Here is a 24486-nt window from a genome sequence, read left to right as displayed (position 1 = left end):
CCCACCAGAGTAGTGAGCCCATGCAGATATAAGGATATGGTGCAGAATGGAATGTCATTAGCAGTGCTTGCTGGTGCCCTCAACGTCTGAGCCCCTTGCCCCACCCCATCTTCCCAGACAGCATGTGAACTCTGTGTGTGGAAGGGTGAGGGGCCCACAGTAGCATCTGCACCTGCAGTGTAGAAGGGCTGAAGTGGGGCTATGAGGCATGACCTTATCACATTGCCACTGAGGCCCATGGCTCCTGTACCATTCATTGAGGTGATTGTGAACAACTGAGAGTTCACTTACGCTGGCGGAGCAGATAACATCATTCATCCTTTTGCAGCATTGTAGGGTAGCCTTCTGCTGGAGGCCCTGGGCACTGACTGTCCTGAAGACCTGCTCCCATGCAGGGCTCGTATCCCTTTTCGGCCTCCACCTCCCATCTGGTAGATAGAGGACGTCCCTTCTGGCCTGCACTTGGTCGAGCAGGATGCCCAGGGAGGTGTTGCTGAACTTGGGAACTGGAACTTCCTATCCTCTTCTGGCCATCTCCTAAATCAGCGTGTTGGGCAAGTTGCTGTCCAGGCATCTTTTAAATATGGTGCCCAGATATGATGGCGGGGAGCGTGCCATCCAGCCTGCCCTGCCCCAAAAAATGTCAGGAAGCCCCCGACTACATAATTAAAGATGCCAGGGCCACACAAATTCCCAGCAGCCCCTGTGGTAGGAAACACCCTCTGTCCCTGCCCCCAGAAGGGAAAATTCTGCCCATTGTTTAAATCTGCCATTCATTAAAAGATGAAATTATTTGAATGGCACTTTTGAACCATTTTAGGACATTATTGGTGAAGACAGCATAGACACTTATTTAAGAAAACAGGTCAGTGATTTAAGCCAAGGTTGAGAAGCAAATATTTCTATTACAACTAAGGTACTGAGATGGAGGATTCTTCTCTTTTGATTGCCTAAAATCAAATTAACTTGCTGTATTGTCTTCATACTTCCGAATGGAAACAGTTCGCAAACACCAATCCTCTGAAAACTAAGCTAAGACACAGAATAAGTGATTAAGAAAATTAAAATAACTTTGAACAGGAGAGATTAAAGAGTGATTTAAGAGGTATTTACAAATATAAAATGAATAAGACAGTGCATAGAGACAGACTATTTCCAAATGTTGAGAGAACTGAAATAAAAAAAACACAGGGCAGAATTTTCTCCTTGTCTGGCAGGCGTGCACCTGACCCGAATGGGAGTCAAACATTAGACGATGATGTCAGGTGAGCGTCCTGACGTCATCGCGCAGTCTCGTGATATTTCACTCGGTGGGCGCGCGCGAGAGGCAGCAGCCTGCCTGCTGATAATTAAGAAGCCTGTCAAGGCCCTTAATTCATTAATTTGAATTTTTCGCTGCCCATCCAACCGTTCAGGGGCCTTTGCAATTTTTGCGATACCCCATCCAGCAGTGGTATGAGGTTTCGACCAGTGATTAAAAAAAAACTTTTAAAACTAAATTTTTAACATGTCCCTGCTCTTGTGCCAGAATCACATTAGGGGGCATGTTTTTCTTATTTTTCCATTCTTTATTCTTAATGTTAAAAATCTTCAGCTCTGTGCCTTCAGGGAGCTTTCACTGAGGGCATCCGCGCTCACGTGCTGACTTCCATGCTCGCCCTCCTCCCTCCCCACGACCCAGGGCAGCACTGAATGTTTCAGTGTGCAATTCATGCTGGCTGCCCGTTAACTGGTAGAAGGAAACTTGCCTTCCTACCTGGTCTGGTCTACATGTGACTTCAGTCGCAGAGCAACGTGATTGGCTCTTAACTATCCTTTGAAATGGCCTGGCAAGACACTCAGTGTGTCAAAACCTTACAACAGTTTGGAGCAGGTTTAAAAAGGTGGCTCACACCACCTTCTCAAAGACAAGAACAATAAGTGAATGAGTGAATAAATTTTAAAACGTTTCAATATGCGGCCTGGAGGAGAGTAAGGAAATTTAAAAGGTTTTTTTTAAAATGGCAAGCATTTGTTGCAAACAACCTTGTTGGCTTAGGGTGGGTGCCCTTGCCACCTGATTGTGAGACAAATTGTCAGGGCAGCTATTATGGGGTGGCCGAGTTGCACTATTAATGATAGAGTTGATTTGTAGACATGTTTTGAGTGGAACCATTAAGCTTATTTACAATATACTCAGCAGCAACTACACTTGTGCATTCAACTCTAACTCTATCTCCACACTGACTGCTGAGTAACCCAAGCTACTCTCCTATTGGTTAATACAGGTCATGTGATTTTCCTTAACAAGTATTATTCTTAAAGGTACATTATACATTAAATAAAACCATAATTACTACAGCAGCTAAGTAATGTGGAAATTTTACTGTCACCTACCTGATGGGTAGCATTACGATCAACCAGTACCACCCCCGCCCCAACTCCCAACCATTACTTGTGTCGTATATTCAGCACTTTGGTGTTAAAGGATGAAAGAGTCAAAGGATTGAAGGATTTTACTTTTTAAAATCCACCTTAGAATTTCCAACTTTTGCTAGTAAATGCTCAAAACAAAATTCCAAATGGTCCCATCACCTGTAAATCTTAATAGACTATGTAACTGCGGTTGCTGCCATAAATAGCAGAAGACATTTTTCAACACATGCAAGGATGCAACAATACATGGCAGAGAAGAGTTTTTTCTTCCTGGGAATGATGACAAAAGGAACCTGGGAACATTTGCATAAATGGCAATAAGACTTAGTTCCTCCAGTCCCATGCAGGACAATGGACAAACTCAGTCACTGTGACCCCAGTGAATTGCAATCTCTTTCGCTCCAGCCAAGGTCGTGTCCTGCTCTTGGAGGTCCTCTGACCTCCAGGTCTTCTTTGGCCAACCCTGTCTTCTTCTTCCATCTGGTAGTGTCAATTCTATTGCCACTCTAGGAGGTAAAATACATGTCCTGCCAGTCTCAGTCGTCTCTCCATCACAACGCCCCATAGGCAACTCTGAGTCCTCTGTAGTATTTCTTCATTGCTGATGCTGTATTTCCATATGATACCCAGGATCTTATGTCAGCAGTGCTGGTTAAAGATGTCAAACTTATGTGACATATTTGCTGTTCTCTTCCAGGTCTGTCTGGCATAAATTGCGCTTGGTACTCCTATGGACATGAAGAGTCCCAGCTTCATGGCCTTCAACTGGACTTCTGCAACGGCAATAGGTTAGCATCGGAAATACCTTCATCAAGCACAAGGACATCCAAAGAAAGATATGGCCGACTCCAAATGGGAACATTCTGAATGAGATTGACTATTTGTGCATCAGTAGCAGATGGCAGACATCCCTACGAGATGTCCAGACATATCAAGCTGCTGATGCAGGATCAGACCACCATTTTGTGTAAGGCAAGATCCACCTAAAACTGAAGAAGGCAACAACCACAAACTGCAATGGAGAAACTGAAGGACAAAGACATGACCCTCTTCAACAGATTCAAAGTACCACTGAGGTCAAGAAACTTCGATGAACAGCAGGAATTCTTCAAAAGAAGGATTAAAGAGGGAGCAAGAGTCACCATCAGGTGAAGGAGAGGAACCAACAAAGAAAGATAGATCACTGTTCCGCCATGTAAGTTGATTGATGAAAGAAAGTTGGCTAAAAGCAGGGAGCAGAAAAAGAACATTGAGCAAAGATGAGAAGGTGTTGGGAAATACAGAAGACTGGATAAAGCCATGAAGAAGAGTTGCAGGAATGACAAATGAGGATGGATAGAGTTAAAAGACAGGTAGGCACAAGAGGCAGAAAATTGGAATGACTCCAAGACATTGTATAGGATCATACAGTAATTGACTGGTGTAAGAAACAACACCACTGTACCAATTAAGGACAAGGGCAGCAGGAGATGAGGTGGGTGGAACTCTTTTGGGAGATTCCCAACCAGCCCAACCATAGCTTCATGTTTGAGTTTAATGACAGCACTGGACCTCAGCAGCTGAACATCAGTCTGAGAATTTGCCAGATCAGAGGTCCAAAGAATCTAAAGAACAACAAGGCACCTGGGATTGACGAGAGATCAGCAGAGCTATTGAAACATGACCAGAATACCATCACAATAGAGCTCACAGACCTGTTCAACAAAATCTGGACTGTGGAGGACATCCTGGATGGTGGAGGTGAGGAGTAATCGCCAAGCTGCCAAAGTGACAGCAACAACTGGAGGGGCGTAACACTGCTGTCAGTACCTGGCAAGGTCTTCAGCACAGTGCTCCTCAACAGATTGAAAGCAGGTGTAGACCGTACCCTTTGTGGAAAACAGGCAGGTTTCCAGAGTGGCTGATCATGCTTTGAGCAGATCTTTCCTCTCAGGAACATCATAGACTAATTAAGATGAAACAAAAAAAGAAAGAGTGAGCACTTCAAATCTGCTTCACTGAACAATTAGCAAATACCTCTCAAAAGGCAAGCCTGGTAACCAAAGGAAATACTTCACAAAAGAGCAAGTTTATGCAATAGAAGAATCCATGCAATGAGAATAAAATATGACCTTTGAGCTGTGTGATAAATGCATATATTTACAGATCAACTGTCACCTGATACTTGATATTTAAACAAAGGGAGTCAGACAAATTAACCACCCTGCAAATGAGATAAAGAAAAATCATGAACTAGTGTACTTGTTCCCAATTGCTATCCAGAGATATCTGGTGGAAAAAGCACAACTGGACAATTAGGTGAAGAAAATCATGGCCTTGGGTGTACATAGCCTACTAACAATCACTATTTAGGTGTGAAAAATGGACACTGGTAATTGTAACCTTCCAAAGGGAAGAAAGCGTGGGGAGGGAGGTGGAGTTGGCAAAATAAAATCAGTTGTGTCAAATACAATCAAAAATAGTTCACAAAGTCCTTCTTCCTCTTTGCCATATCTACCCTCACTGCCCCAACATTTTTGCCATGAATGCATGGCATTCTTCTTTAAAAAAAAGTTAAATTTTCTTCCTGAAGCTAAAATTTGTAACCTCATTCAGTGGAAATGTTAAACTGTAAAGCTCAATGTGACTTTTAAAACTACTTTACATTTTAAGAGATTAATGTGCATTGAACCAAATAGAAATACTGGTGGTAGTAAACAGCCTTTATCACAGTTTGCATTCTATACCACTGGGCTGGAGCAGCTGATCTTCACACTCAGCATTTAAGTTGCTCAGAACAGACTGATGGAGCAAAAATAATCCCAATTCACAATGGATCAGCATGTTTTCAAACAAGAAAAATAAAGTCAAATTTATGCTTCACTCTGAGAATTTATGTGTTCAGACACATTCGATCTTCTGGTCATTTATTGGTTTGAGTCAGGAAGTCCTCAAAAGAAAAACCTTCAGATGCTTTGAACAGTTATTTTGTTAGGTTGTTTTTCAGAGCCACAGTGCTATAGTTTTAACATTTCTAGAAGACCTCCCAATGAATTTCAGGCACAAAATGCAAAAATATTCTAAAATTGCAGCTGATTACAGAAGCATTCTTCCTTCCTGGGGACACACCAGAAGATAAATAATGGAGCTGGGGGCTTGGGGTGAGGTTTGAGGCCTCGGCTGGGTGTCATACCAACAGCAGCTACTGCCTTCCCAGTGGCATTGCCATTCAATAGAGCTGCCAGCCTCTTATTGGCCGGCAACTCTAGGCAGGCAGGACTTCTGCTCCCGGGGTCCTTCTGGAGAAGCCCTGCTGTTGGCATGCTGAGTGCTTGAGTGGCACTTGATGCAGTGGGCCTTCCCTAAAAGAAGCAAAGTGGGGAGAACCAGCAGGCGAGACCCCCCTTTCCTCCATACCACCCATTGTCCCAATTTTGGCATCTAACTTTGAAGTAACACAAGGTTTGCACCTGTACTATCTTCCTAGAAGGCCATTCCACATATGTTGATCTGTGTGTGTCGATATTCTACTAGTCATCTCTCCCAGATTGATGTTTCACCAGTTTAAGCCTGCATTTTAGTGCCTTCATTTACCTTGAAGTAGTTCTCTGGATTTGCCTCAAATGAATCAGTGTCTTGTGCACAATATGGCATTCAGGTGTTTGAAGCTTTTACTTTTCCTCAGGATAACAACCATAAACAAAAACAAAATATATCAATATGCTGTAGGGTGTTGGATACCTTCAGTAGGTCTTAATGAAGTTCTCATAGTCTTAAGTAGATTAACTGTATGTATTTATTAACTACACAACTATATACATACATAGAGTAAGAGGTTCAAGAGAGGAGCTACCTTCATGCTGGCTTGTCACACGGCTCTGTCCAACACTAGACTGACCCTTAGGTGCAGGTCATGTGTTCTCTTACATCACTGTGTGGGTGATACTGTACTCAGTTTTATGTTTATATGTGCCAGACCCTTTTACCACACAATATTTATACTATATTGCTGAAAAAAGAGACATATTTTGCAGAAGCTCTTTATTTTGTACTCATCAGGACATTTTGCAAGAATACAAAACCAAGGGAGACAACAAATTTATACAGCAAGAGCAGAGAGTGCTGATTCATTGCCAAGTGGACTCTGATTGGTAGAGGCATTGCGATAGAGAATGCACCAGTTGATGGTGACTGACAGTTAACTGCTAAGCATTGCTCAAAATTTAAACCTGGCAGCTATATATTATGGTGAATATAGTTCATGTTGCAGCCTGAAGCAAACATTTTCAGAATGAGTACAGCAACAAAACCTGCTGAAAGTAACAACAAAGTAACAATGGCGCATTCATTCTATAAAGATGTTAGGCTGACACTCCCTCAAACAACTTGTTCTTTTGTACTCCAAAGTTATCTGGGAAACAGTAAACAATACCATGTCTGCCTGTGCTTACTTGCTTCAATAAAAATACTTCACAAACTAAAATTAAATGTCTAGCTATAATGATTTTTAAAAAAATCTTATTTACAAGAGGTAATTTTCCTATCTGGTAGAACAGATCAGGACAAAGCACCTCAACTGTTTCATCTTCTCTTTGCACATAAATCACATCATTCCAGTGCAACCAAATCCAAGTTAAACTAAATCCAAACTAAAACATGATGTATGATTCATTGTTTATTCATATATATCATTAAAAAAATGCAACCTGTTTCAATGTATGGACTTGTGTTAGTAAGCCAAGAAACAATGTCTTGCTTAATGACAAAAGGCTGGGATAGTTGAATGTAGAGGGCAAACAAAATTAAGTTACAAGATAAGAAACAAACATGACAAAGATCATGGGATTGAAACTGAGAAGACCTCCCTGATCTGATAGACATTACAGAGACATAATTGAAAGCTGACCAAGCCGGGAATTAAGTGTTGAAGGGTTTTTGCCATACTGCAATGATAGGAAGCTAGGAAATGGTGGTGGGGTAGCTCTGTTAATTAAGAGTGGCATTAGTACTGAGAGAAGACCTTAGTTTGAAAGAGCAGGTTGTAGAATAGTTTGGGTAGAGATAATAAATTGTAAAGGCTAGCGGTTACTTGTGGGAGTAGTTTATAGGCCCCCCTACCAGTAGTTACACTGTAGGACAGAGTATACAGGAATAAATAAATGGGGTGTGTAAGAAAGGTACTGCAATAACAATGAATGTCTTTAATCTACATGGCCAGAATTTTTCCTATGGTGGGCAGGCTGGGTGGGAGAGGGCAGGAGTGGGTGTGGAGCCAATCCGTGACACCATTTTACGTGGGCGGGCCAATTAAGGCCCGCCCAGCATAATATGTGGCCAGTCGCGCTCAGTGCTACCTGTGAGAACGGGGGGGAGGGGGGTGAGCAGGGGCCAGAGCTCTTTCGCACATGCGCGTGAAAGAGCACAGCAATCTCCCTGAGGCACAAAGCTGCCTCAGGGAGATTGAATGAATATAAAAATAATTAAAGAATCAATTAAAAAATGCATTCAAACGTGTTCCCTCATATAACTGTGACACATGAGTGGGGACATGTTTTTATACTTATGAAAATTGATTAAATTATTTAATAAAATGTTCAGGAAACCTTTTCCCGCCTGCGGATGAGGTTTCCTGAAAAACACAAAGGCCACTTGGGTTTTTCACCTGACCACCAACCTTAAGTTTGGATGGGCAGTGTTCTTAAGTACTTTAATTAATTTCTTAATGGCCTGAATAGACTGTTGAAATTTTGGCAGGCATGCAGCCGAATCCGGTGCGCGCCTGCTGAACGAAATATTGCAATGGCGCGCAATGACATCAGGACGCAAGGCCGACGTCATCACGCGTCATTTTATGCATCGGTGTGTCGGGTCCATCTCCGCATGCCACCCAGAAAATTCTACCCCATGTAGATTGGGAAAATTAGATTAGTGAAGGTAACCTGGAAAATTAGTTAATAGAGTGCTTTTGGGACAATTCCTTAGAGCATCACATTCTAGAATCAACAAGTGAGCAGGCTATCCTAGAGCTGGTAATGTTCAATGGGACAGGATTAATCAAAACCTCATAGTAAAGGAGCCCCTAGGTGACTGCGATCACAACATGATAGAATTCCATGTTCAGTTTGAAAGTGAGAAGTGTGGGTCTGTGACTAATGCTGTAAACCTAAATAAAAGTAACTATGAGGTTGTGGAGGTAGAGTTTGGGAAGGTGAACTGGGAAACTAAATTAAAAGGTAGAGTTGCAGAGGCAGACTTTTAAAGGAGATATTTAATAATGCTCAGAAAAGATTTATTCCAGTAAGAAAGAAAGGCTCTTTGAGGAGGATGCATCATCTGTGGCTAAATAATGAAGTTAAGGATAATATTAAATTGAAAGAATCACTGTAGAAATCTGCAAAGACTAGTGGTTGATCAGAGGATTGGAGAGATTTTAAAGACCAGCAAAGAATTACTTTAAAAAATGAAGAGGCAGAAAACAGAGTATGAGAGAAAGCTAGCTAGTAATATAAAAACAGATAGTGAAAATGTCTACAAGTATTTGAATGGGAAAAGATCAAAGTTAGTGTTGGTCCTCTAGAGAGTGAGGATGGGGAATTGATATTGGAAATTAAAGAAATTGTGAAGGCGTTGAACAAGTATTTTGCACCTGCTTTCATGGTAAAGGACTTAGAAAGCTTCTCAAAGATTCTTGAAAGTCAAAAGGTGATAGGGAAGGATGAACTGAATACAATCACTATCACCAGGGAAAAGGTGCTATGAAAACTATTAGACTTAAAGGCTGACAAGGCCTCAGGGCCTGTTGGCCTGTATACTAGGATCTTAAATGAAGTGACGGCAGAGATGGTAGATGCATTGGTTATAATCTTCCAAAATTCCTTAGCTTCTGGGAAGATTCCAGTGGATTGGAAAATAGCTACTGTAATACATTTATTTAAGAAAGGAGGGAGGCAGAAAGCAGGAACCTATAAGCCAATTAGCCTAACATATGTCATAGGGAAAGTGCTAGAATCCGTTACTAAGGAGGTTATAGCAGGATAATTAGATAATCATGATTTGATCAGACAGATCCAACATGGCTTTGTGAAAGAGAAATCATGAGAGTTTTTTTGATGAAATAACATTCAAGGTGGATAAAGGGGAACTGGTAGATGTAGCACATTTGGATTTCCAAAGGACATTTGTGAAGGTATCACCTTAAAGATAAGAAGACATGATGTAGGGGGTAATATATTAGCATGGATGAAGGATTGGTTGGCTAACAGGAAACATAATGGCGATAAATGGATCTTTTTCGGATTAGCAAGCTGTAACTAATGGTGTGCCACGGGGATCAGTGCTGGGGCTTCAACTATTTACAATCTATATCAATGACTTGAATGAAGGGAGTGAATGTATGGTAGCTAGATTTGCTCATGACACCAACATAGGTAGGAAAATAAGTTGTCAAGAGGAGGTAAAGAGTCTCCAAACCCATGACCACTACCATCCAGAAGGACAAGGGCAGCAGATAGATGAGAACACCACCATCTGGAAGTTTCCCTCCAAGTCACTCACCATGCTGACTTGGAAATATATCGCCGTTCCTTCACTGTCACTGAGTCAAAATCCTGGAACTCCCTCCCTAACTGCACTGTGGGTGTACCTACACCACATGGACTGCAGCGGTTCAAGAAGGCAGCTCACCGCCACCTCCTTAAGGGCAACTAAGGATGCTAACCCAGCTAGTGAAGCCCACACCCCCTAAATGATTTTTAAAAAAATATAGACAGGTTAAGTGAGTGGGAATAAATTTGGCAGATGGAGTAGAACGCAGGTAAATGTGAACTTGGTCACTTTGCCAGGAAGAATTGAAAGGCAATATACTATTTAAATGGAGAAAGATTGCAGAACTCAGTGGTGCAGAGGGATCTAGATGTCCTGGTGCATGAATCACAAAACGTTAGTATGCAGCTACAGCAAGTCATTAGGAAGGTAAAATCAAAATATTGCGGATGTTGGTAAACTGAAACAAAAGCAAACATTGCTGGAAAAAACAGCATCTGTGGAGAGAAAGACAGAGTTAACGTTTCCAGTCCGTATGACCCTTCTTCAAAGTCTGAAGAAGAGTCAAATGGACTTGAAATGTTAACTTTGTATTTCTCTCCACAGATACTGTTAGGCCTGCTGAGTTTTTTCAGCATTTTCTGTTTTTGTACATAAGTATGGAAGTTTAACAGCAACTGCACAGGGCTTTGGTGAAACCAGATCTGGTGTACTGTGTGCAGTTTTGGTTTCCTTATTTTAAAAAAAAGATATAATTGCTTTAGAAGCAGTTCAGAGAGAGTTCTCTTGATTCATTCCTGAGATGAAGGGACTGTCTTATGAAGAAAGGTTGAACAGGTTAGGCTTATACCCATTGGAGTTTAGAAGAATGAGAGATTATCTGACTGAAACTATAAAATCCTGAGGAGACTTGATAGAGTGAATACCCAGAAGATGTTTCCTCATTTGGAGGAGACTAAAACTATGGGACATAATTTAAAAATAAGAAGTCTCCCTTTTAAGACAGAAGTGAGGAGAAACTTTTTCTCCCAAAGGATCACTGGTGCGTGGAATTCTCTTCACCCGAAAGTAGTGGAGGCTGGGTCTTTGAATTTATTCAAGGCAGATTTAGACAGATTTTTGTTAGGCAAAGGAGTCAAGGGCTAATGGGTGGGGGGGGGGGGGGGGGGGGGGGGGGCGGTGGAGCCAGGAAAGTGGAGCTGAGATCACAACTAGGTCAGCCATGATCTCAATGAATGGTGGAGCCGGTTCGAAGGGCCTTTCCTGATCCTATGTTCCTAAGTTCTCCCAAAATCACAGAATATACAACTCCTCAGTGGATCTGGTTATAAATGCAGTACTATAAATTAGATAGATCAGAAATTTCCTAGATTTTATTTGAGCTGCCATTATCTTTGAGGGCAATAGCGGCTACAGTTGGCTATGAACAAGAGCAAAGAAACAGTCAGGCTTCCCACTCTTGAATACTATTCAATGATTTGCTAATATGTGCATCTGGATGTCGGACAAGATATACTTCTCACAGGTGAATAGCTTGCTAACACTTATTGCTGAAGAATGGGCACTTAAGTGAGATACTGGAGGGTGGCCATATATTATTTAAATGTAGCTCACAGGTTTCTATCAATAAACAAATGTTATGCAAGGGTTACAATTAAAGAATCAAAATGTTCTGTAGGGTTGACCCCAACATACACAGAGAAGCATGCAGCAATTAAAATGACCTATGACACAATGATTTAATTGCACACCACTGATGGGGTTTGTCCCTACAGCTTAAAGAAATACTGAAATTGGTATGGCTATATGTAATGCAACTGCCAATATAGCAGTACTTCGACTGCATTTCTCTGTTCAATACTTATATTGGTAGTCTTAAAATCAATAATTTTACCATTTTGTAGTCTGATTCAATATGTTATTTAGTTATAGTAAACTAACATGTTCAGAAACCATTTTGAATTAATCCAGGAGCCATTTCAGAAAGTAACCAGTTACTGCATTATTGGAAACCAGCCAGGGCAAGTAGTAAGTCTCAATTAGGAGACAGTTGAAGAATAAGTAATTAATCAATGGATGTATTGCTAAGGCTGGTAATATAACCTTAACAGAAATTATGTAATGTTTTATGTTTCATAATTAACATTTGATTTTAATATACTAAATGTACATTATGAGAAGTCTGTACACTATAAAATGTGTTTCTTAAGCCAGTCTGAAAAGACAAGGTGCGCTAAAGTTAAAACATTCATGACCTTGGGAAGTTACATGAAAACGGATAAAGAATAATGTATTGTATTACTGTATGGGAAAATGGTCACATGAAACATTCTGAGTAGCCCCCATTGTATTACTGCTTGAGGAGATGCTCACAGGTGTCAGGAACCAATTATAAATTGGCAGTCGGTTAATTTAACCAATTATTGTTCAACAGTTGGGCTAATTCAAGATAAGAAAATGTGAGCTGAGGGTATAAAAATTAAGATTTCGGAAAGCCATTTTGTTAGTGTGTTACCCACGTATGAATGACCAAATGTTATCATCGCTTCGTGTCTTCTGCCTGATCACCCGTGGAAGCTGTGAGAAGTCTGTTTTGTTGTTAAGTTAAGCTTTCTCCTTTTACTGTTAATTGAAGCTTTGTCTTCTACATTTTTAACCTGTTACCTTTCCACCTTTTAATTGTCAATAAATCTTTTGAATTTACCATTTGTAGTATTCAGTCTTCCCTGATGGTTAAGTCTAGCGCGAACCAAATGATTTATTAGATCAGTCACAATTGGGGATTTACTGCAAACAACTTGTACCCTTAAATTAGCAGTGACATTAATGCCGACTACAGTTAGCCTTTTATATTAGCCAAAGATACTCAGCTAGTATTGCTTATATGAAATTTCCTGATGTAGTCATGACACTATATTATTATGCACATGAACGCACATGGTCATCACAGGTATTCATTAATTCATTTTTATTGTGACCCAGGATATATTTTGATATAAGCAGCTGAAAAACATAACTATAATGCAGTCTAAAAGCATTTGAATGTAATCACAGAGTCAGGGATTATTTACAATCATGACTTTACAGTTTTTTCACAGGAGGACAGTCTTGAAGATTTCCAGTTATTCATAATGGGTAGATTCATATAATGAATAAGCTGCTCCAACATTATTTAATGCTACTTATAATCACATATTGGCAACTCAGACCAGTGTTTATTTTTAATAATTGGGAAAATAAATCTTAGGCATTTTATTTGATAAGTAAATAACAAAGTCCAGTTGTTATGTAGGATGACGGAGGCTTGTGGAATGTATAAGAGGGAATTATGCCAGGGTATTTTAATGAACGTCATGTTGCATAATGTTTGAGCTGAAAGGGCTCACAGGAAGGGAGACACAGGGAGAGCCTTATGACGAGTGATAAGTGGTGTAGTGATTATTTTACAATAGTAAGAAATCCATGTTATATTGAAAAAAAGTTTAATGATGGACATTTAACTAAGAGGAGTTTTCACATAACTCAAAATGAACAGGGAAAAAAAAGACAATTAATCTGTTGACTCAGTTCTTTCCAACAGAGTATGTTACTAACACTGTCATAGACTCTTTCAGAGCTAAAACTCAAACAAACTCTAGAGTTTCTCCTCAACCCTGAAAGATGTCCAAATCAAATCTATAGAACATCACCGTGACAATGTCCTTTATTCAACCTTCACTGGCTGCATTTCAATGATGACATTATCTTGATCCCAGCAGGATCGGAACCATCATGTCACTTAGAATTTTCATCTCATATGTTTATACTTATTCATATAACCTTCAATTTCAGGATTAGCCAGATATTAGTTCAGCTCTGTTGTTGAAGTGTACAGCTGGCTTAGCATCACCTGTTTGTACTGGGCATCAACTCTACACAACTAATTCTCTATGAGAAACTCGTGGTACAGATTATTAAGCTGTATAACCTCATTTAAAGAAGTATTGATTTGATACTTGTGACCAGTTCTTCAATTATACAGGGTTTAAATTAGGCAAAGGCCACAAGTTATGCATGCCATATTGAAGGCTACAGTATCTTAAGAACCTTTTAGTGAAGGGGTACTGCATTAGCATCAATTGATTTATTTTGTAAAACATGGAAATTGAATGCTTTCAACAAAACAAATAGAAATGCAGAGGTACAGTAGTAATTATCAATGAAAGCTTTCAAAGATATACAGAAATATACAGTATTTCATAGATATACAGTTTACTTGGAGATATACAGTATTGGGTGTGGGGAATTTTTGCTTGCTGATTCATTAGGAGTGGAGTGGGAGTCCAGTTATGCATGGGAAATGCAGGAATTCCTTGCATGTTGCAGAGCTTTAACTCCACAGTGTGCAGCAGAGTCTGATGATGGAGGGAGTTCAGGGGTCTGGGCTGCTGGGGAGGCACTTGCCTTCTCCCCAAAGCTGCCCTCGCCCCACTGCAGCTGCCTGGTTCACTGAGGTCCAGGGCAGCCAGCCACAGTTAAACCTGCAAAGCAGGTTACAGCTTAGAATTCCAGCCTCATTAACATTTTTCAAATGCCAAACCTCCTCGGGAGCAGCTTGGCTGCCTGCCCACTGCCTCGCCTTGGTGAAACCCAGAGGTTGGTGTTGGAATCAGCTTCCCAACACACCCGCAATTTTGCCTATTTAAACCCCACCTGCTCATCCATGTTAAAATTCCAATCATTCAGAATTTTAACCTGCCAGGAGCTAAAGTATCATAGCCCTCAATGGATGGATTTTGTACTGACACTAAAAATCACCAACCATAACTGGCTACCAGTTTGTAGTTGTGGTCCGAAAACACTATCAAAATTTCAAAATATGATATAAAGAATAAGAATTTTAAGTTATTAGTTACCTTGAAACAGTCGTCTTGGTCATAACAGTTGTACACCGGCCCAGACTTTAACAAGGAGATGAGGAGGAAAATAGTCAAAGAACTCAGCAAGTTCACGGAAGTGGAGATACTGCCAATCTTAATGACACTGGCAACTGGCCAAATTGTAGTTGGGAGGGAGCACTCATGGTGGGAGACACTTGAGAATAGCCCTCAGACTGAGAAGAGAACTTCCAGCAACAATCAACAGTGGGAATCTGACAACTGGCTTTGTGTCTGGCATGATTCCAACAATTGGACTGTTCCCCACTTGCCCTACTGACTCCAGGTTTTGCTGAGGTTCCTTGATACATTCACTCAAATGCTGCCTTGAAGTTATTCTCATCTCCTGTCTGCCAGTGGGTGAACTGAGATTGAGAGGCCATTGCGTGGATGGATTGGAAGAGACCACAATGTTCAGGGAAAAAAAAACCTGCAGAGATAACTTAAGTGTTGCAAACAAAAGGATAATGGATTGAAAACAAATATTGCTAGAAATTCTCAGCAGGTCAGACAGTGTCTGTGAAGAGAAACTGAGTTAACATTTCTGGTTGATGACCTTTCATCAGAAGGATATGGAAGGTTGATAAATAATGAAGGGAGAGCAGGGAACTCTACCCGACAGCACAATGAGAGCAGGGAACCCTACCCGACAGCACTGTGGGAGCAGGGAACTTTACCTGACGGCACCGTGGAAGCAGGGAATTTTACCTGACAGCACTGGAGGATTATCTTCAATATAAGGAATGCAGCAGTTCAAGGAGATGGCTCACCATCACTTTCTGAAGAGCAATAAAAACCAGTGTTGACCACATATCCCTTGAATGAATAAAAAAGTTTACTGAGAAAAACCACCATTAGAATACAGCAGAAATAACAAGGCAACTGATTAAACAAAGCAGGCAAAGGGACAGACTGGGAAAATGGCAAAACAGACATGCATGCCACCAATGAAATAACAGGGAGGGGCAACAGCGGATATAGCTGCAATCATCACTACTTTTTTTATTCATTCACAGGATGTGGGCTTCGCTGGCTGGGCCGGCATCTATTGCCCATCCCTAATTACCTTTGAGAAGATGGTGGCGAGCTTCCTTCTTGAACCGCTGCAGTCCATGTGGTGTAGGTACATCCACAGTGCTGTAAGGAAGGGAGTTCCCGGATTTGAACCCAGCAACGGTGAAGGAATAGTGATATTTTTCCAAGTCAGAAATTTCCCTATTCCCCACCATTCTATCCATTGAAACAAAAGTAAAAGAATACACAGACAGAAATATATTGGCAAAGAAGGAAGAGACAAAATGTGACAAAAAGATGACAGAAACGTATCATATGCAACATAATTGAAGATATATTTTGTTAAACCATTCATGTGACATATGCAGCGCATATACTAATTTTGCCAATCAAATACAGTATATAGGGTTGTACAAAGAGGTGCCAATTCGGAGAAAAATAGCCTCCAACTGACCTATTTATAAAAGAAATCTTCATTAATTTTCTAAGCAAATCCAGAGAAAATGCTTCCCACTCAGGGCATGGAAGTTTCTGTTTTTCAAGGCGGGTTCCACAGCTTGTATTCTGCTGCTCGAAATGGTGGGAAATCACAGCCAATTCCATGCTTGGAAGCTCATTGATTATGCACAGGAGAATGTCTCTCTGAATCACCCGGCAGGCTGGGAGCAGATGCGCCTGCACCACTGTTACCTGGTGGGGTTGAAGGTCCGGGCATCATATTTAAATGCCACCGGAGTATACACGTTTCACTGTGTCCAGCCCACCTCTCCCCTGGACACCATTCAAGATGTCCAAAAGCCAAAAGAAGGGGGCAGCAAGCCTCAAGAAGAAGGCAGGACCCCACTTCACCCACCAGCCACTCGAGGCTTTGATCAGAGGAGCGCGGGTCCATGGGGATGTCCTATATCCCAGGGACAGTTCCAAGAAGCACATCAGCCTCACGTCTCCGACCTGGGAGACAATTGCAGCGTGGCTGGCAACTGCACCCGAAACACTACCTATTGTGGGAAGAGGCTGAATGATCTTATCCGTTTCGCCAGGGTAAGTCATCTTTCAACTCCCTCCAATATCAAACTCTCATCATGGCATCATGTACTCAAAGGGCTGCTCTCTTCAGGGATCTCACACAACCATTAGCAGGGGGTAGATATCACCACTGATTGATTAATGGAATCTTTCACATCACCACCATCCCATCTATCATGCGACATCTATCAGATCTGCTGGGGAGGGCTCACCACACACAGGGGATATGCATCTTTCCCTGCCTATGCTCCATTGCTTCTCATCACATGCCTTTCTTTTGTCTTCATCCAGGGCATGCCTGCCCAAAACAGGTGGAAAATAGCACAGACCCAGTTGTGGGGGAGGGGGGGTGCGCTGCAGAGTTGGGAAGGATGGGGAGCAGGGGGAATTGGGAGGGGTTGGGGGTCATGGTCGACATCATTGCCCTCAGCAAGCTCAGGAGGCTACAGCTGAGATCACTGTGGAGGACAGGGATCATTCCTTTGGGGAAGGGGAGATCGGATTGTCTCAGCAGCCTAGTACAGATCACATCTCCATCATTTCGTCACATCCTGACAGTCACAGTGAGTGACACACAATCTTATGTTCCTCATGCTCATCAACTAAAACTCCATTCTCTATTGTATAGACACCAGCACTACGAGGCCCACCAGGGTGCCCACCAGAAGTCCCAGCCCCCAGACCATGTCCAAAGAGGAAGCTAAGGAAGAACTGTCACAATGCCCACCTGCACCCTCCACCAGTACAGAGATACACCTCAGTGTCTGCTGTAGATTAGACTTGGGCTCACCAACTGGAGAACACCTCACTGACATGCAGCAGTCAGAGGCAGGGGCAGCCCAGGTGTCAGGCACTCGGAGGGCTCCTGGAGACCAGCCGCCGCTCAGTCTGAGTCAGATGATGAACCTCAGCCAGTGGCTGCCGACTCAATGCTGGAGATGCAACAACAGGCGGCAGAACATCAGGCAAAGATTCAGCAGTCACTCGGCAGACTAGAGCGAATGATGGAGGAGTCCGTTTGCGTTCTCTCTGATGTTGTGGCTCCAATTTGCCAGTGCCTCAAGGTCACCGTGAGAAGGTTGATGACCATCATGGACACCGTGGTCCAGGAGATTTTTCTGGATTTGGGCTTGGCCTTGGACTCCATGGCCACCATCACGATGTAGGTGAGACAGAGGGGGTGGGGGGGAGGCACCTTGACCTCCCTCCAGGCGCATCTTCTCCTCAAGGAGTCAGGATGGGGCCCTCAGACACCCACAGGGAGGATGAGCATCAGCCAGACACCCCAGGGGCCTCCGTACAGGACACTCCAAGGGTATTCAGCCACTAAGAGTCCCCTCTGCTTGTGGCCCTACTCACTCCAGCTGCTCAGGCCGAGGAGGGAACATCTGCCCCTGAGCAGGAGACTTTTATCAGGCTGGGACCCTCTACCAGAGGACATCCAACAAGGTCATCGCAGACATCTGGACACAGCAGTTAGCAGGCTGCCTCCACTTGTGCTGCGGGTGTTAGGGTAACACCCAGGTGTAGTGGTTGGGTTGGAAAATTAAGGAATTTTGAAATCACTTTTGGGATACAGGTGTGCTACAACTGTAAAAATGTTGAACTTTTGCAAATAAATTTGATGTTTATATGAATGGCTTGGTCAACTGGAGGCGTTGTGATTATGTACACTTGAATCCCCTTATTTTGAGGTTTATCCATTCTCTGACTCAGTGACAGTCTACCTCTGTGAGATTCAAATTCATGTGATGTCAACCTTACTGAAGGTGTTCTCCGTACCCTTCTGTAATGTCAGGGAGATGCGTTAAAATCTTTATTAGAAGTGTGTGATTTATGCACTTCTAACCTTTCCTCCTCACGGAAGACCATTGTGTGAGGGCAGCTCATCAGCCTTGAGGGATTAGCAGCACTTATGTCTCCTAAGTGGCAGTGGAAAAGGATAAGGTATGGAGAGAGAGGACCATGTCCTCATCTCACTGTCTGCTGTTGTTTCTTAATTATGTGGCAGCAACAGCTTCAAGTCACTTCTCACATTGCTGTCGTTGTTGACTCTCACTTCCCAGAGCGAGTGCATGCAAAGGGTTCCACAGACCTTTGTAGAGATGATGGCCTGGTGAATCATGTGGCCAAAAGTTGCAAGTGTCAATTGGTTGGAAATGTCTTGAGATGAAAGGGAATGGCACTGAGGGCCAGGGGGACTGTGGCCATCTCCCCTTGCCTTCAATTTACTCCTCCCGGAATCTGGCAGTTATTAAAGTGTCATGGATATGTGTCCCATGTCTTGCTTCCTCTATGGCATTGTTGCCTTCAAAATGACCCTCATCACCCTCTTGAGGTTCCTGGGACTCCTGATCTTCATCCCCTGAAGAGCCCTTATCCTCCTCCATTTCACCCTCTGGTAAGGGATCACCTCTTTGCAGTGCGAGGTTGTGAAGGGTGCAATACATGGCAATAACACATGAAACGCTATCGGGAGTCCACCTGAGCAGTCCAAACATCTGAAGTGCATCTTCAGAATCCCAATGGTCTGCTCTATAAGAGACCATGTGGAGCTGTGAGCAATGTTGTACCTCTCCTCAGAATGACTGTGAGGGAAACGCATCAGTATCATCAGCCAGCATTTCAGTGGGTACCCCTTAAACCCAAGCAGCCACTTCTGCTGATGTTCTGCCCCTTCAAAAACCTCAGGCACCTGGAGTGACTCAGGTTGTAGGAGTCATTGCAACTCCAAGGGTACCTGGCACAAGCGTGCAATATGTGCTACTGATGATCACACACCAGTTATACATTCATGGAATGGCAGCCTTTGCAGTTTATAAACATTAGGGGCTTCTGCTACAGAGCCCTTAAAGACACATTGGTACAGGCAATTGCACCCTGTGCTCTTGGGAAGCCTCAGATAGCTGCGAGGTCGATTACTCTTGCAGCCTGGCTATTTTTGTCCAGAGCAAACCTCACAAAGTGATGTGCCTTGCTGTGAAGGGCATCTGTTACCTCCTTTATGCACCTATGTGTTGCAGATTACGAGATGCTGCACAGGTCCCCTGTGGATCTCTGGCAAACCCACGGGCAAAGAAATTGAGCACAGCAGTCACATTTGAAGCCAATGGCAGGGGATACTCTCCAACTCCATGGGCATCAGGTCATCACAAAGAATGTGGCATATGTGATCTACCAAAACTCGGGACAAGCGCAGACATGCCCAGTATTGTCTCACTCATTTGCAAATAGGATTGTCTTCTTCAGTATACCCTTGGCCTGGTGATTCGCCTCTGTTGTCTGGGTCTCTCCCTCTGGCCCTCTTGTTTTTGTTGTGGTTCCCCCTGAGCCTGGACAACAGGTGGGGCCCCCTCATGGAGCTGCACTGTGCATCGCCTCACCCTCCTTCACCTCCTCCATTGCATTAGGACACTCAAAAAGGAAGCATTGAGCCTTGGATCCATTTATGCTTTTGCCTTCTCTCTGAAATGAAACATTGAAGACATTAGTGAGTAACGGGTCAAGATAATGAAGTTCACAATCTGTTACCTATGGGAACTGTAATTGTCTACAGTGGTTTCTGCCGTACTTGCATTGTCGCTAATGCTGCCTTGTCTTTGAGGCTCTTCCACCCACATTATGGTAATCAAGATGCCATCCCAGAAACGTTACATCTGAATCCCTCATTGCTATGAGAGGTTTGAATGACAAGTGCTACCTAACCTGGCTCGGTGCTCCAACCTCTGATCTGGCATTCTAATGAACAATAAGTTGCCAACGATTAATGGCTGGGTGCCTTTTGGCCCATTAGTAATGCTAATTCTGGAGAGAACGTGACAATCCTCCATTAATGGAATGCCATATATGCTGCACCTCTGCCTCCTTATTGATTGCCTGCATTCCCAGATTTTGCATTCCGATGTGTTAATGCTGATGTGCTATGAATGTGATGTTAAGCCATTGACTTCTGAGTAAAGGCATTGGCTTTCAGGAAGGGCCCCTTACTCCAGCATTGTGCTTCTCCCACAGTCTCAGACCCTTCCTGTTCAGGTTCACTTCTACTTTTGATTTATAACTGCGTCATAACTCCAGTGTGGCAAGATGGTGGTTCTGCACCACTATTTCAAAATGAGCTTTGACACTCCCTCTCTCTCTATCTGTCCCAGAAATCTACCTGGAAACTTATGATGTGAAGGTAGAGCTGTCTCCAGTTATTCCCCAGCCTCCCCTAATAATACTAGATAGTTGTTGTGATGGACATTCCTACCCTCCCCTGCTAAGCCCATCATTATGGAAGCGCCCATGCCCCAAGTAAACCTCTACCCTCCCCATGTGGGCCTCTACCCTCCCCATCTGGAGGCTGTGCACACTCACCTACCGAGGTGAACCCGCACAGGAAAGTTTCACATACCCCATCCCCCTTCATTATGTGTTCCCCAAATACAGGCTGCAGGTGCTTCCCATTACCAGCACCATATCATCTGCGGCCCAGTACAGAGTCAGGCAAGCCCGTGGACAGCGACTGTGCACCTGTCCTGCACACCAAGCCGTGCATTCTTCCCACTGAGCGCACAGGTCTTGCCCATCCCTTGAGTGGAGTACACCGTGCTCTTAATGATTACTCCTGCAGCATTCCTGCTGCACCCCATCACTGTCTCCACTCTCCGACTGGTGACTATGAGATCCACAGAGGCCCAGGACTGACTCTACTCTCTGACTGCTTTCCACAGAGCCCCAGGATTGTCTGTACTCTGACTCCTGACTGCGAGCCCCAGGCCAAAGACTTTGACTTTCAAGGAGTTCCCCATTGCCCTCAGGACTGCAGACTACACAACTCCACCAAACTTGTGAGTCTGCATGTGACCCATTCCTCTTGTGGCACACTAATTCACTAATTACCCATCCCCCCACCGCCCCCCCCCGCCTTTCCTATTCAGTCTGAGTGCATTCCATCCCATTCATATATATGGTGTCCCTTTAACCCCCTTGTTTGTCAGAATTTCAGTTACCGTTATCAGGCTCTAGCTTCCCACTACTTGATCTACCCTTTGCCTCCCATCATGCCCCCCTTCTCCCCCAACCCCATGCCAAGCCTTCCTTCCCCATTGCCCCATGTGTACCCGCTTCCCCACCCCTCCTTCCCCTTGCAAAGCCTTCCTTCCCCCTTACCCACCATGCGTTCCCCCTTTCCCCTCCCCCGACCTCTTCCCCGGTTGAAATGCTGGTTTCTGAATGCTCAGACCTGTATGAATACCACTGCACACTGGTGTTCTACTGGACAATAGCCTACCCACTGGGAGCAGATCACCCCCGGGCGCAAAACTACTTAGTGTCTGAAAATTGAGCCCTGCCTGAGTACTGCTGTCCTTGTGACTACGGAGACAGGTACCGGGAGCAGACCAACCCTACACCCCAGCGGGGTGGCATTCACTGGCATTGCAATGAGACCAGCGCAGCGCTATGGAAGGTAGGCTAGTTGTGTTCCACTCACCTCAAAGCCATGGGTGAAGTGATGTCAGACTTCTGCGCGCCACCCTTTTCAAACATGATGCAGACGGATGTGATTTCCCGCTGGCGTGATGTGAGATTGGAAGGTGGAAAGTGATTCCGGCGAGAAACTGATTTAAGGAGCATTCATGAGATGGCAATGAATGCAAATGGCGTTCACGCCACTGCACAATGGAATACCTGAGCCGCCATTAACCCGTCATTAACAGAATTGCAAACTATTTTTGCCCCGGAGGATTTCCAATTTTTGGCTTCCTGCTAAATTCTCTGCTCCCACCCGTCATGAAACCCACTGTGAACGAGATGGAAGAATTCCAAATAATGAGTCTAGCAAACGTGATTAACCCATAAGTAAGTGTAATTTCCACAATGGAATCACACATGACTGATTACATTCCATGAGTGATACAGACGCTGTTCCAGCTTTAAAATGAGGCAACATTTCACATTCTCTTCCCAGTAGATCACTTGGTTTCCCATTTCTTTTCCTCATAGGATATAATATTGTAAAATACTGCACAGAGTTCCATGATGGATATATCTCATTGGGAACATAACTCTCTAAAGCTGACAGAAATGCAGAAATACAAGGCAAGATTAAACATCATATACAAGATTTAAAGAAAAGGCATTTGGAACAAAGCCAGGCACCTTTTCTCAAGACAACAGATGCCGAGAATTCCATCCCAACTGAAGTTTTTCCTGTTTGTGTTCCAAATATTTTTCAAATGTATTGCTGTGAATAACAGCTATCACCTGTAAATCTCACCTAAATTTTGACAAAGACATTATTTTTTTTTCTTGCCATCACAAACTGCTTCAGTGACTACTGGGCTCATATTTCCTTTCTCTTTGATTTTCTCACAAAAGGACTGCCAATCCCCAGGAAGTCCCAAGAAGTAAAACTGCTCACTTACTTAAGATCGTGAAGAGTTGATCACTGCCTTCTTGAAGGGGCTGCATTCTCGGTATTTACGTACTGCACCGTAAAATGTCATCATGAAACAAGGAGATCTTGGCTCTAAATAAAGAAAGCAGGCAAACCAGTTTAGACAAATAGAACACAGATTTGTTGAGTCATTGACCAAGGCAGTTAATCAATTGCAGAATGAACAATGCAAGAACTTCATTGCATTGGATTCCCCTAAAAGTAATGGGTCGTAAATTCCGAGCTCCAGGGTGTCATACTGGGGGGGGTAGCCCAAAGATGCACTAGGAAATCCCTTTTGGAAGTTCCCAGGTAAGCTTTGCATGACAATTGCCCAGAAGTGCAAACTTCCCCTTGGCAATTGCCCTGCACTGGAAACAATCAAAGATGTGATTTAAATCGCAAACCTCGGATGTTCTGACTGTGTTACATCAATATTTACCCAGGAAAATTTGAAGTATTAAAATCCCTTCAAACTTCTAGAGAACTATTATACAGACACACATGAACCCATGTGGGATCCCCCCCCTACTAGATCCACCCCCCCACAAGACTCCTCCACATCCAGTCGCTTCAGGGGACTCCTACCGTCCCTCATGACTATCACCTCCATGGGACTACACCACCCCAAAGGGAGTACACCCTCCCAAACCCACGGGATTCCATCACCCCCACAGGGACTCTTTGCTTCCCCACTCCCGCCACCTCCTGGCCAGGCACGACTAATATTTCCTCCCCTTCCCTCCTCATCAGTCTGAATCTCATCCCCAATTTCCCAAGGCCTGATCTAACACCTCTCCCCAGGCCCGACATGGCCCAATCTGACCCCTCACCAAGGCCCAACCCAACCCAACCCAACCCGTCCCCCCACTCTGTGGTCTGACCCAAACCCCCTCCCATCTCTCCACTGAGGCTTGACCTGACACATCTCCACAAGGTCTGATCCAACCCCCAGGCACGACCGAATACCCCAACCCAAACTGAGGCCCGACACAACCGGCCCCGAGGCCCAACATGACCACCCCCCCAAGGCCCGACCCGACCATCGACTAAGGCACGATCCAACTGCACCCTAGCCCTGACGCAATCATCTCCAAAGTCCTGACCCAACCCCTCTCCCCATGAGGCCTGACATGACACTCCCCTTCAAGGCCCAAACCAATCCACCACACCCCA

The 24486-nt window shown here is 43.7% G+C and overlaps 1 protein-coding gene across 4 annotated transcripts in view; it reads right to left on the bottom strand.

Moving 5' to 3' along the window:
* The window catches only part of atp10b (ATPase phospholipid transporting 10B), a 364284-nt gene extending 340863 nt beyond the window's left edge, over window positions 1-23421 (bottom strand). For 3 of the 4 annotated variants that reach the window (XR_005943877.1, XM_041194600.1, XM_041194602.1), the window contains exon 1: window positions 23152-23263. The gene's annotated coding sequence lies outside the window, so the exon portion shown is untranslated. Of the gene's footprint in view, window positions 1-23151; window positions 23264-23299 lie in introns of those variants that run through there. The other variant, XM_041194601.1, reaches the window with a different exon arrangement.
* Between the last annotated feature and the right edge of the window lie 1065 nt (window positions 23422-24486).

This window comes from Carcharodon carcharias, chromosome 8 (assembly GCF_017639515.1).
Source record: "Carcharodon carcharias isolate sCarCar2 chromosome 8, sCarCar2.pri, whole genome shotgun sequence".
Classification (NCBI taxonomy): domain Eukaryota; kingdom Metazoa; phylum Chordata; class Chondrichthyes; order Lamniformes; family Lamnidae; genus Carcharodon; species Carcharodon carcharias.
Note: the sequence above shows the minus strand (reverse complement) of the source record. Positions and strands in the feature narration are given on the sequence as shown.